This window comes from Lycium barbarum, chromosome 2 (assembly GCF_019175385.1).
Source record: "Lycium barbarum isolate Lr01 chromosome 2, ASM1917538v2, whole genome shotgun sequence".
Lineage (NCBI taxonomy): Eukaryota > Viridiplantae > Streptophyta > Magnoliopsida > Solanales > Solanaceae > Lycium > Lycium barbarum.
This window is the reverse complement of record NC_083338.1, coordinates 108,054,876-108,068,275: the sequence shown is the minus strand read 5'-3', so window position 1 is coordinate 108,068,275 and position 13,400 is coordinate 108,054,876. Positions and strand designations below refer to the sequence as shown.

The 13,400-nt window shown below is 38.2% G+C and overlaps 1 long non-coding RNA gene across 1 annotated transcript; it reads right to left on the bottom strand.

Annotated features, from left to right (window-relative positions):
- Window positions 1-275: 275 nt before the first annotated feature.
- LOC132626730 (uncharacterized) lies at window positions 276-4,605 on the bottom strand. Its single transcript, XR_009577597.1, has 2 exons — window positions 4,348-4,605; window positions 276-534 (listed from the first exon to the last, which is right to left on the bottom strand). It is a non-coding gene; the product is annotated as an uncharacterized LOC132626730 (long non-coding RNA).
- Between the last annotated feature and the right edge of the window lie 8,795 nt (window positions 4,606-13,400).

Below are 13,400 nucleotides of genomic sequence, written 5' to 3'. Positions count from 1 at the left end.
CTTTAGCGACAACATAAATTCCGTTCGTTATACATCCATTTAGCGACCGGATTTTCCCTTCGCTAATAAGTCATCCGGTCGTTAATAATCTTTGATGACACCAGCTAATTTGGTTGTTATAAGTGATTTTACCGACGAAAATTCCCTTCGTTAATTGTATGTTACTTTTAACAACCAATTTTCCTTTTGCTACTACCCATTGAATTGCAAAAATTTATATTACATGAACCGTGCTAATGATCTCATATGCTTTCGCACAGACCAAGACACATCCGGAAGTAGAACAATAATCTATATTCATATAAATTTTCATTGTTAATACAAAGAACTAAAACATCATAGTACCATAAAATATCCATCCAAATTGTACGACAACATTTTTATCAGTTTCTAAAATGAGAGAACAAAATTGAGGAATATGTACATAAGACATCGTCTTTGAACCATCCCTAACAAAACAAAAAAAAAACCTCTCCACTTCAACTTGCTCTACACTTTCTTCAAGGACAGGTTCTTCAACTTTGAATTCTTGATCTGTTCAAAGAACAAGTATATGTCAGATTTTAGTAACAAAGAATAAACCATTAAAGAAGAAAGAAGAGACCTTGATATCTTATTACTTCTAAAATTCATGTAATAGAAAATAAAGTTGAATCTATAAAAATGAATCCCGAAATTTCAGAACCCCAAAATTTCAGAGACATCACACTATCAAGCTGTTTATCTATTGGAGTATGCACATTTGAAGAATGTTTACATATATTTTTTGATGATTGACAATTTTGACACGCCACCTATGCAATAACTTCATTTATCTCCTGTCTCACTAGACAAAAAGTGAAGAAAATGCATGCTGCAGTGGAGTCAACCAACTGAAGTTCATAAATTCGACTTCTCTAGATATAGAGGCAAGCTTACCATTACCTTGGCTAGATCAAATTCAAAAAATATTGGCGAAAAAGTAGCACATAAAACAAAAGAATATAGAGAGATAGATGTAATCTACAATAACATAATTTGATGGATCTATGGTTCCTCATTGTCGGCTTTTTTGGAGAGTCTTCTACCCTAGCTTCATCATTAATGCAATCAGAAGAGCAAATAAAAGACTTCAAAGGCGATATACCAATAGTATTGAATTTACATAAATTTGTATAGTCTTAAAAAAACCAAAGCTAACAAGTAGTATGTATTACCACATTAGCCAAGACATGTTTGATCAGGCATATGCCCCAACACAATCAATTAATAAACTAACCAGCAAACAACTTGAGGCGTCTCTTCCTGATTTTTCTTGATTTTCCTCGAATCAAAAGAAGCTGGAGAGAAGCACTCCCAAAATTTCTATACTAGAAAACCACTTTCTTTAACCCCACAAAGATACAAATGAAAGACAACAGTTTAAAGGTGAAAGATAGCCGCCATCCGTCATTGGCTAAGGACTCCATAAAATAGAAAAAGGAATATTCTGTTCTTTTCTCATATTTAATTGTTGTTCATATACCAAACTTCATTTTATAACCAACCTTGTGTTACTGCTTTGATTTCTAGTATTTCTTGTGTTCTATGTCAGGGTGGGCATTAAACAGTTTAAACCAGAGAAATTTGGTTTATTCGATTATTTGATAAGTTTCAGTTTAAAATTAAAAAGATTCAGTTTTTTGTTTTTCGTTTAAAATGTTCAATTAAACTGAAGCACCGAATAACTGCAGAACTTACTCTGTCACTTCCTTATACAGTTTGAAATTTAAAGTAGCATCATTTTGGTCGACTAACTTTCAATAAAGAGAGACAATCTTGATAATTAATAGTTAGTTATAATTAGTTGAATTACCTTTGCTTAGGTACTAATAATAATTATTATTTCAGTTAAAAGTAAGACATTTCCCAATATTAAAACTACTAAAAAGTAAAAGAATGGTGTCCATTATGCTTACTTTTCCAAGTTAAGCAGTCAAAGCAAATTATTATATTTTCTCATGGAGTACATTAGATAGTTTGCAAAAAATTATATATAAATGAGCAAGACTGAAATGACTAACCTCCACCCAGCGAACAAAAACTAAAATAGCACTATTTTGTTAGTGTTTGTTCTAGTTTGAGAGGTGGAATGATTGACTCCATGACCCATCGTTTATGAGAGCCTCACGTGAAACTCCATTTTTGCTCCAATTTGTTAACAAGAGAGATTGTAGGAAAAACGAAATAGATTAAGCAGTTGAGCTGTTATGTTTAAAACTACACCAAAGGAAAATGCACTTAGCCAAAGACAAAATTGTAACTAAAAGATACCTCACGCATTATCTCACTAATAAGGCTAATCTAAAATGCAGGCATCTATTAGTATAAAATCTAGAAAGAAATCAACAAGCCAAAAATGAGGACAATTAGGCCAATGCCTTAATACAAATCACAAAGTAGTGCAAGAATTGCAAAAAGTGAAATGAATAAGGCTAGACATTAATATATTCAATATATGCACTGATTGCATGATACAAGGAACAAATATGCATATGCAAGCATCAACTGCTATGCACCTGTAAATCGCAAGAAAAACACTTCAAAAACTAGCCCAAAAAAAAAATTGTTGCAAAAAAAAAAAAAAAAAAATCACAGTCACCATTTGTACAGTGAATGGACTGCGTTTCTCCATTTATGTAACTACAAACATGGTGGGGAAACTGAGAAAGAACTGCACATCTTAAATTTTCCTAAAGCGTCTACATCCCATATGGTCGCACGACTATCTTCTGTTCAACTAATGGAAAATCAAAGAAATTGCTAAAACGAAATAACAATGGCTCAGAGGATATTTGGGACATGGAAAACTAAAATAAAAAAAATGCAAATTATAACCCCTGCAGAGTCATTTTCATTATTTTATATGTAACATATACACCCAACACATTGGTATTGAAACTGAGCTTGGGACCCCAAAAATTCTTGACAGCCGATTATTCAGTCTCATATGCAAGGTAACCAAATTCAGCAGAATCAATTACTCATATTTTTTAGGCAGCTACATAATAAAATTATATGTACCTTAACACCAAATCGCAAAGAGAGGGGGTGGACTGGTGGAGGGTGGAGGGTGGGAGGTGAAAACTCAGTTGAGCTTTTACAGGGTATCTCTGTCAGATGTTTCACATTAACAAAATAGAGGTTTAGAAAATAATTTATTTAAGAGACAGTATACATGACAAAGCTCATTTATCATACACACTCTGTAAGACTTGCAAATTCGTCACTTTGGCTATAGAATAAATAGAAGATTACGGATTTTATACTCTCTCTCAGCATTTGAGTTCACCAGATGTTTAGCTTTGCGTCCAAACATAAAAAAGCTAAGTGAAAGGTTTTGGACAAACCTGAAATTAGGCTCCTCTGTTGTTGCAAAGATCACCTAACCAGGTTTGTCCAAAAATGTCTTAAAATGTGACTTTGAACATGGAATAGGCGGTGCAGAAGTGATTTGCTACAATACAGCTAGTTAATAAATATTTCATAGTTCACTTTACAGATACCATGTCAGTGCTACCGTCAACATAAATTCACATTCTATTTTAGGCAGCACATCAGCAATAGGTTGAAAGCATTTGATGTCAATGAAAATAGAGCCTTGTTCTATGCTGCAATGGCACATAATTCGTACTTTTCTTGCCCCATTTGCAAACACCATTCAAGTGACAACAGTATAGTATCCTAGTATGAGTTCCTTAATATTGCTATGAGCTTATTAGTTTTTTGTTGACTATACTAAGCATACTATTCCATAATTACTCATCCGGTTAATGATCAATATTATCCCCAAACTCCATACCGATTTTTTTTTTAAACTTTTCTTTAAAAAAAATTATTTTTATTACATAGGGGGGTAGGGGAAGGGGAAATGGGGGAGGGGATTACAACGTTAGGATTCGAACCCTCACCAACAAAGTGAAAGTTCAAGTAGCCAACCAACTGAGCTACTAAATCCCTACCCGTACTGATTTTTTCCCTTTAAGTGATAAACACAGTGAAATTATTACTGAAACTGCATGCAAGAACATCTTTTTTGAACCCCAATAATTAAGTTTAAATTACTAAAAATACTAATCAAATAACACCATTAACTATTTTCATAGTTATATCACAACAAATCAAAGGGAAAAAAAGCTACTTCTGCACACTAATCGGTAATGCTCCTAAAAGCTGGGTGTAATTATATAAGCAAACGTGCAATTCTAAGAAGAAAATCATTATATTTGAACAAAATGTATCACCAAGAGAGATAATTGGAACAATAAAGGAATTTTCAATTCTACAACAGTTACGACTGGAAGTTTAGATACTTGGCAGAAAACATACCTTGATGAGAAGGTGGACGAAACCCTAGACCACTTCAACAGAAACGGAACCCTAGACCACTTCAACAGAAACGGAAGATTAGTCGCAGTGAGGACTCTAAAATCGTATGTGATTCTTCCTTGAGTTGCTTCGTGCTCAGTAACTGTAAATTTTGTGCAGAAAATAAGGGGTTTTCTTTCATTTATTCGATGGTGGGTTGGGGAAAATCGCAACAGAGAGAACGTGAGGGATTTTCTTTTGTTTGGGGTCCCGGCGGGGGGGTGGGGGTGGGTGGTCTAGTGTATTGGGAAAAAATAAGAGGGAAAGGTTAGCGCCCTTTTTTTTAAATAATTAGTTTTAGCGTCCGGATATCATGCTTTTTAACGGTCAAACATTATCCCCTCGTTATTCCTAGGCTCAAATTTCACTTTAACAACTGGAAAAATATTTGGTCGTTATAAATATGCTTCTAACAACCGGATTCATATCCCTTCGTTAAGAAGTGGTCGTTAAAACCATGTTTTCTTGTAGTGAAAAAATTTAACTTTCTGTCCAAAGTTTAAATGGTAAAATACGACTCAGTTTACGGACCGTAAACTGAAATACGGCCCGTAAACTGTGGTCGTAAACCATTATGACCTCCAACAAACCTTTCTGTTTTGATATGCTTAAATATGACCACGTTATACGGCCCGTAAACTAGTATACGGTCCGTAAAGTGTGGTTTACGACCACTGTACACCCCGACAACTGTTCATTAAAAAATAGATTTTGTGATTATTATAAGTGACTTTCTCATTCATTTTCATTCATATTTCATCTACAACCTTCAAGAACCCTCTAGAACTTATCCAAACATTTCATCCACAAGAGAAGCAAAGGAAAATCAAGATCAACAACACTAAAACCATGAAATCAAGAGTGTGAAACTCATCAAAGTTCATCTACACCAAGAAATTGCAAAGGAAGTGAAGTAGGGTTTTTGGCATAGAAGAGTATTGTTACTCAAGGCTCATTCCTACCACATCTAAGGTAAGTTTTATGACGTTCTCATGACGATTGAAGTATTATACGTTGAAACACCTGGATTATAGAAGAGTGTAGTAAATGGGTCATAAAATGTGAATAGTGCCATAGTTGAATGATAGTTGGATTGCATTATGAATGTTGATGAGTTGGGAGTATAAATATGTTATAAATGACGTGTAGACCATAAAATAGGTGTGATGTATGAGAAAATGTGATGATGAGCTAAAACCCGTAAATGTGGAGAAAAATGGTGGAATGTGGTAAATGTAGATAAATGACGATTGTTGATACGATATTGTGAGTGTTATGAATGTTTGGTAGTTGAAATGAAACATGGGAAAAGTAGTAGAAACAAAGGAAATGCTGCCCAATTTTCCCTAGAAAATAGTCACACGTTCTTATAGTCGATTAACTGACGTTGATGCGAATTCTCTTGAAGGTAAAGACGCGAATATTGAAGAGGAACGATCAAGCGGTAAAATAGCTAAAGGAAAAGGTATGTAAGGCTTATCTTTTCTTTCAAAAGGCATGAATCCTTCAAGTCTTATATAATCCTTCTACAAAACGAAGCCTATGAGCCCTTCAATATCTTGAATTTCATACGAATATGATGGTGATGATAATGAGCTAGAGTATAGCGATTCAAGAAATTGTGGCATGATGTTCCTATAAGGCTAATGATGTTATCTTTGTTAACACTCGCTTTATGCTCTATTTCCTTCAAGGCGAGGCACTATACTCATAAACGTTCATAATATAAGCGGGGGGCTCTCGACCTTACGTCACCCCGACATTGTTATAGATTGTTCACAAGCCTCATTGCATGTCCTATGACCAATGTTTCGAGAAACTACGAGTCTATGTTCATAAAGGATTTCATGTGAGATAAAGGTAAGAGATACGCTATAGGAATGATAATGGAAATGATGAGCTTAAGCCCAAAGGTTATGAAGACTATCATACGATGTTTATACGAAATTCATGCTACGAATATGATGTGATTTTCATAGATTGTCTTTAAATTTAAATGTGTGCATTAATGAAAGGTTACGATAAGCTTATAAGATGTATGTGATGGCTATGATAATGATGAGATATATTGATCCTTGTATGATGCATGTGATATGGTCGAGCCACTACGTGGCCGAATATAGAAGATATGTATGTGATATTGTCGAGCCACTACGTGGCCGAATACGGATACTGTCGAGCCACCACGTGGCTGAATACGGATATTGTTTTACGTGTATGAGAAGCTACGGCACTACGATGATGAATTATATGACATGATGATGTGTACGCTATGATGGTTCATGTACGATGATTATGTATATGTGATATATGTGTGAAATGTATTCATCCTTAAAGGTCGCACAGGTTTTTCCTTCTCCTCATGACTTATGATTTCTCTATTATGTTTGTTTCATTCATGCCTTACATACTCAGTACAATATTCGTACTGACGTCCGTTTTCTTTGGACGTTGTGTTCATGCCCACAGGTAGACAGAGAGACGGCGCAGGCATTTAGGAGCTACCAGCAGATTTGCAGAAGCACTCCATTATTCCGGAGGTGCTAATCGGGTTATAATTTTGTGTATATATATATATGTATAAGTATTTTGGGCACGACGGGGTCTTGTCCTGTCCATATGTCTAGTACTCTAGTAGAGGCTCGTAGATACGTATGTGTGGGTTATATGGTCTCACAAGGTCACTACTGTATATACGTAGATACGTGTACATTATCTTTTGATAGCCAAAGGGCTTATGTATATAAAAGTATTTATGTTTTTCAATGAAAATGATTTTCTTACGATTATGAGTTTAAGAACGAAAAAGGAGGCTTAATGAGTATGATGAGTAGTAGAACGAGCGGTGCTCGGTGGTCAGCCCCGGGTACCCGTCACGTCCCTTAGCTGGGTCGTGACATATTAGGTCTGGAAGGTTGATTATAACTTAGTGGGGTGGTTGGTTCGGTTCTCGAGGTACTTGAGGGCGTTTTGATCTTTGGGCTAGAAACCTTGTTTTGGGTGTTGGGGGTTGACCAGGTCAAGATGATCTCATTTGGGAATTTCAAGGGCGCAGATGAGTTCGTAGCGTGTTTTTATAGTGGGTTGCATGTTTGGTTTGTATCCGGGAGGTCTCGGATGAGTTTTGGGTTGAACTTAGTGAAAAATTAGATTTTTGCTGGTATTTAGTGTGCCACATCTGCGAACATGGGGTCGCACCTGTGGGCCCGTTTCTGCAAGGTTTTGGTCAGCAGGTGCGAAGATAGGGTTTCGGGAGAGGTCGCATTGTGGAATCATCCCCACATCTACGAATGGCCAGGTCATAAGTGAGGCCGCATCTGCGGGAAATGGTCCGCAGATGTGAAAATCGTTGAACAGTAACTCTTAAATTCCCCAATTCGAAGCCATTTCTTTCCATTCACAAAATTGAAACCTAGAGAGTTTTGTGGGGAAAATTCTTGGGGCCTTTTCAGATTCTTCCATTAGGTAAGTTCCCTATCATCCTTTTATGTTTATATTACCTCTGATTTGAGGAAATCATGTTAGAAACCATGTTCAATGTTGGTGGTTTTGTGTTATAAACCCTAAAGTGATTTTATGAACCATCTTCTACCTAAATTGAGTTTTGTTTGGAAATTTCTTAGATTCTAATCATTTAAGTTATTGGGTAACTAGTTCCTAAGCTTGAATCTTCCTTTTACTCGAGAATTTTGGTTATGGAAATGAGGGTCTTTCAGTAAAATTGGTGGTTTTGGTGGAATAGTGAAATTAATGCTAATTTGAGGATAAAACTTGGTATTTGCAGTCCATCGACTTTGGGTAACCTATCTTTCCCATAAATTTATGATTTTTTCATTGTAGGCTGAGGGTTACCTTTAAGGTTGTTTTGATTTCGATTGGTATTATGGCATTATGGGCATCTTTAGCTTTCTTATCTAATATAGATTAACTAATTGTTAGACTTTGATCATTCGGAAGCTATTCGGTAGGGAAAGGCTCTAGCGGATTAGTTCGTGGCTCCTGTTCGGCCTTTGAGGTAGGTTATGGCTTACTTATGTCTAGACTTCGGTTAGCGAATCGTATATTTATAGTAGTTATTGACGGGAAAAGCATGATAAGCCTTCATGCATGGTGTGGAGTTGTATTCCAATTAGGTTGGTTTTGTCAGCTGTTATGTGGGCTTGTGGCAATATTTGTGATATTCATGTATTTGATGTGGTTATCTCTATCTCTTGATACCTCACTTATCTTATGAAATGAGGAAGGATATTATGGATCAACTTATGTTTGAATTGTGTTTCATGGCAATTCCTTATGGAGCCTACGATATGTGATATTGATGAGGTTGATTCATGCATGGCATGCATTCCATATTTCATGTGATATTGAATTTATATGATTAATATTTAAATGATGATAAGCGAGAGAGTGGAGCCTCCAAGGTTTTTACCGGAGAGCATTAGAGAGAGAGAGAGAGAGTGCTCGTGATCCGAGATTATTACCGGAGCGGAAGAAAGTGTACGTGATCCGAGGAATATTTCGGAGCGAGAGTGGTACATGGACTTCGCGGGTCCCCCATGGGTCATGGATATGAGACATTGTCCTTAGCATGTGTGTACGGTACGGAGAGGAGGCCTGGGAGGGTGTTGCATCTCTTCTACATCATGGCATGGTACACTTTCTCATTGATTTCTTGGATTGATGATTCTTCAGTTGTTGGCTGTTTGTGAGGATTTTCTTCATGATTGAAGGACTTATAGATTAGAGATTTCACCTAGGCTTTCAACTTGAGGTTATTGAGATCAATTGTGTTTATCATTACATTAGGATTTACCTAAATAATAATTCTGTATGTGCCACATGGGCAGGGTATAAGGCTCGGGTACCTTGAGATGGACAAAGTGATTTGGTGACCAAATTTTGATTGGACCGCCACAGCGACATCTTGGTGCTGGAGTGGTGATGTTTGAGCAAAAAAGGAAACACTGCGGCAACAACGAAAGATTTAGGAAATGACCGCTTCAACAGAGGACCTGCTGCGGCGGGCATGCACCAGCGATGAGGAACCGCTACAGTTGTCATCGCTGAATCAGAAATATATAAAGGGGCACTTTGCCTCTTCACTACTCATTCCCATTACTCAAAATCCAAAAATCTTTCCAAAATCCTTCTTCACTCCAACTTCTCACTCTCCATAAAAAACAAATAAAATCCTTCCATTACTCCCACACTTCATCATATACCACAAAACTAACCCACAATTCACAAATTGCACCCAAAAAGGAAGAAAAGGAATCTCAAAGGTAACACACAACAGGAGCAAATCTCGTTCAGAATCCAAACAAGTAAGAAATCGTTCCCTTCAACTTGTGGATAGATAGTAGAACTAGAATTTCGAATAAATATGCTTGGAAAGATCGGATTTGTAACTCAAAACTTTGGATTTTTTTGGGTTTTGGTTGATGAACTTCATGGGTGTTGATAAACTGGAATACCCCACTTGTCTAACGTTAGAATAACCCTTACATCAAATATTGCTTAGTTAGTGCACATATTTGAACCATCAAACTTGAACATAGTAAAGAATTATTGTTTTGGAAAACCTTGTTTGGCTTTCATCAATTTTGGGGTTGTTTGTTGCTATAAATTGTTTTCCATAGGCCGTAAACATCATGCATGCTCGATATCTTCTTGATCAGCACATAAAAACAAGTTTTCGAGTCAAAAATCAAAGTTGAAAATTTGAATTTTTTTGGGTTTTGCAGAGGAGATGAGACCGCTGCATTGGCTTGTTAACTGCTACAGTGACCTCGCTGTGGTGCTTAGACCGGCACAGAAGCGGTCCTAGAGGGATTGCATATGAATGTTGTAGCGGTCTGTGTGACCGCAGTTGCGGCACCGCTACAGTCGTCTGAGTGACCGTTACAACGGCGCCTGCTACATCAGGCACTAGAAACTGCAGCTTAATTATTCTGATACACTGGTCGTTTTGTTGAGTTATTTCTAATGTAACGTACTAGAATTGATACTAAACTTGGGTGACACGAAATCTAATGCGTTTCAATCTCTTTTGTAGGTAGGATGGCTCAAAATTAAGAAGAGGTACCGCAAGGCGAAGAGGTTCCCGCTTATGAGAAGCTTCCCACCCCTCAAAGCAAAGGCTTGCACTTGAGCCAAATGTCTATGCCCTTACTGTTGGAGCGGGGTTTCAATATGACCAATGTAGATACGTGTGCTCCAGACTTCCATGATAGATTGATAAGAATCAAGTGGAATCGCTTGGTTAGGGATCCCAGTGACTGCAATGAAATATGGGTGAGGGAGTTCTATGCGATGTTGCCTACAATTGATTGGAATTCTCCCGAGCCAGAGATCATTGTGAGAGGTGTTCCAGTGATGGTGGGGTCAAAAGCGATTAATTGGGTATATAGACTAGATGATCATCCAGATGAGCTTTTAGTAGTTGAGACGGATTCGGTGTGGTTGGCTTCCAAGCTGGTGCATGAGGATGATGTACGGCGGGTTACTTAGGTTCATGGCAAGGTTACGATCCAAAGCACCTCTTTTACTGGGGAGATGAAGAGATGGCTAAATATCGTCTCCTGCCGGATCCGTCCTTCTGGGAATACCCATGATGTTACCTTCTCCCGAGCTCTCATGGTTGCTGGTGTCCTTGATGGCATACCAATGAATATGGGCTCTCAGATAATTCAGGAGTGGAAGGAGTTTTTAAAGGTTGGTGCAACAAGCTTGATGTTCCCGTCACTGATCACTTCCTTATGTAGGAGGGCCAAGGTCTCCAGGAAGGGTCATGATGACTGGGATAGTTCCAATGCTCCATTTCATCCACTACGGGTGAAGAGTCGAAGTACCACGGTCAACAACAGAAAGAAAACGAATGCGGATGATGTAGGCGAGGGAGGGAGTGGAGCCAGAGACGATGCTGAGGCTGGGGATGGGGCTGATTATGAGGCTGGGACTAAGGTCCCTCGTATCCAGGGCCTTTTTGAGCGCATGGACTCGCGCTTTGATGAGATGATCTCGATGTTTCAGAAGATGTCCATGCCTTCTAACGGTTCCAGTTCATCAGGAGCTGCTACTGGTTTCTCCACTCAGGAGGAGATGAGGGATTACTTTGATACCCAGAAGAATATAGGTGAGTCACTCACCACCCTACAGACTGCGTATACCACTCTAGCCAAGATCCGCGGTGACCTTTGCATGGACTTTAACAAGGAGAAGGCAAAGAATAAGTCCCGCGACAAGCTTCACATCAAGTCTTGGAGCGGTATCAACGGAGTGTGGAGGAGTATGCACCCCCGTGAGCGGATCCCGGTGGGGGATAATGACAATTCAGAGCAGTATTCCTTCGAGAGCATGGCAGAAGGTGATGGTGGCCAGGGTGGATTAGGTGATGATGCTGGCAACTCAGATGATGATGGTGCGACTAGCAGGATGGCGACCTAGAGAATCTTCTCTCCTCATGATATTGCTTTGGTTGCCCTTGTAGGGCTTTCTATTTTCAAACAATTTCTATTTTGGTTTGCCTTGTTTTGGTTGGATGTTTGGACAATTTTCTTGTTGATTTTTATTGTGTTTTGGATTTGTAATGATGACTCAAATGGTTTTCGCCCTCGTCGGGCTTGTTTTATATGACTATTGGTTGTAGACCTTTTTTGGGTTGTTCTGTTTTTGCTGAATCACTGAACAATGGAGTGTGATGAAAAATAGGGGAAAGCTGCAGGTTCTCACGTTTAGGTATGCCGCTTCTACGTCAGACCCCTATGGCGGTCCCGCTTCGATGAAGTATCTGCTACATCGGGAAAGTCACAGCGACTGACTGACCGCTGTGGCACCGATCACTGAACAGTGGCGTCCTTTTAATACCCGAACTTCTTTCGCAACTAAGAATCCAATCGGAAATTGCTCCCACACAAACTAGCTCTAATCAGCAACACAACATTGTTACACGCTTAGATGCCAATTGGAATTGTCTAGATACTAATTGAACCCACCGAGATACCAATTTGACCGAAGTAGCACGAATAGAATGAAGGAAGCGAATTTTTCCTAAATGTCCTATAGCCTCTCGTGGATGGGCACGGACGTCTACGTACCATTCCACGAGACTATACTAGACATTGCTCTTGTATATGTGAGACCGGTAACCTACGTTCTGATACCAACTTGTCATGACCTATTTTAGGATCGCGCGGACACCTACCATTCCCACCTTGGTAGGCGAACCCTTAATTCCAAACAAAATCATAAACAAGTGAATAACGAGATTCATTATCCTGCAAGATATATTATAGTCAAAGCAGATGTCAAACCAATATATATAAATAAAATAGTGGTAGTATTTACAACAATTTAATAAATAGACTGACTCCTTTTCCCCATGACCTGGTCTAGACTAGTACAAGAGTGACTAATATTGAACACTAAATGCAACAATAAATCTAAAGACTCAACCTCTATCTCAGAATGAGAATGATGAAGGCCTCCAAGATAGCCACCGTGCATCTTCCGAAAAACTTCAATCAATCAATAGTCTGAAAAGATCTACACCCCGAAATAGATGTAGCAAGAGTAGTATCAGTACAACACTAGTACCGGTAAGCATCATGAGCCGACAATGATTCGAATAACATAACGGTAATAGAATTTACATATAAGCATGGTAGGAAAAACTATATCAATAGTACACATCACGTACCACTCGCCTCGACAATATAAGGTTCTTATTCCATTAACTCATATTTAGGGATTCATTTGCTTACTACATTACCACTCACCTTATAGCTTATATAACAGACAATAGGCAACAATATTCAAGTATCACTAGTCACTATCATTACAAAATTCACTCGTGTTTGAAGGAAAATTCTCTCGTCGTTCTAGTGTTCATCACTCACCCAACCTAGCAAATCATACACCTTCATATTAAGGTCACCTAACACCACGCATTCTCAATTCAATATCACAACCTATAATCATAGCAACTAATCCCAACTACGGCTAATCTGATTCGG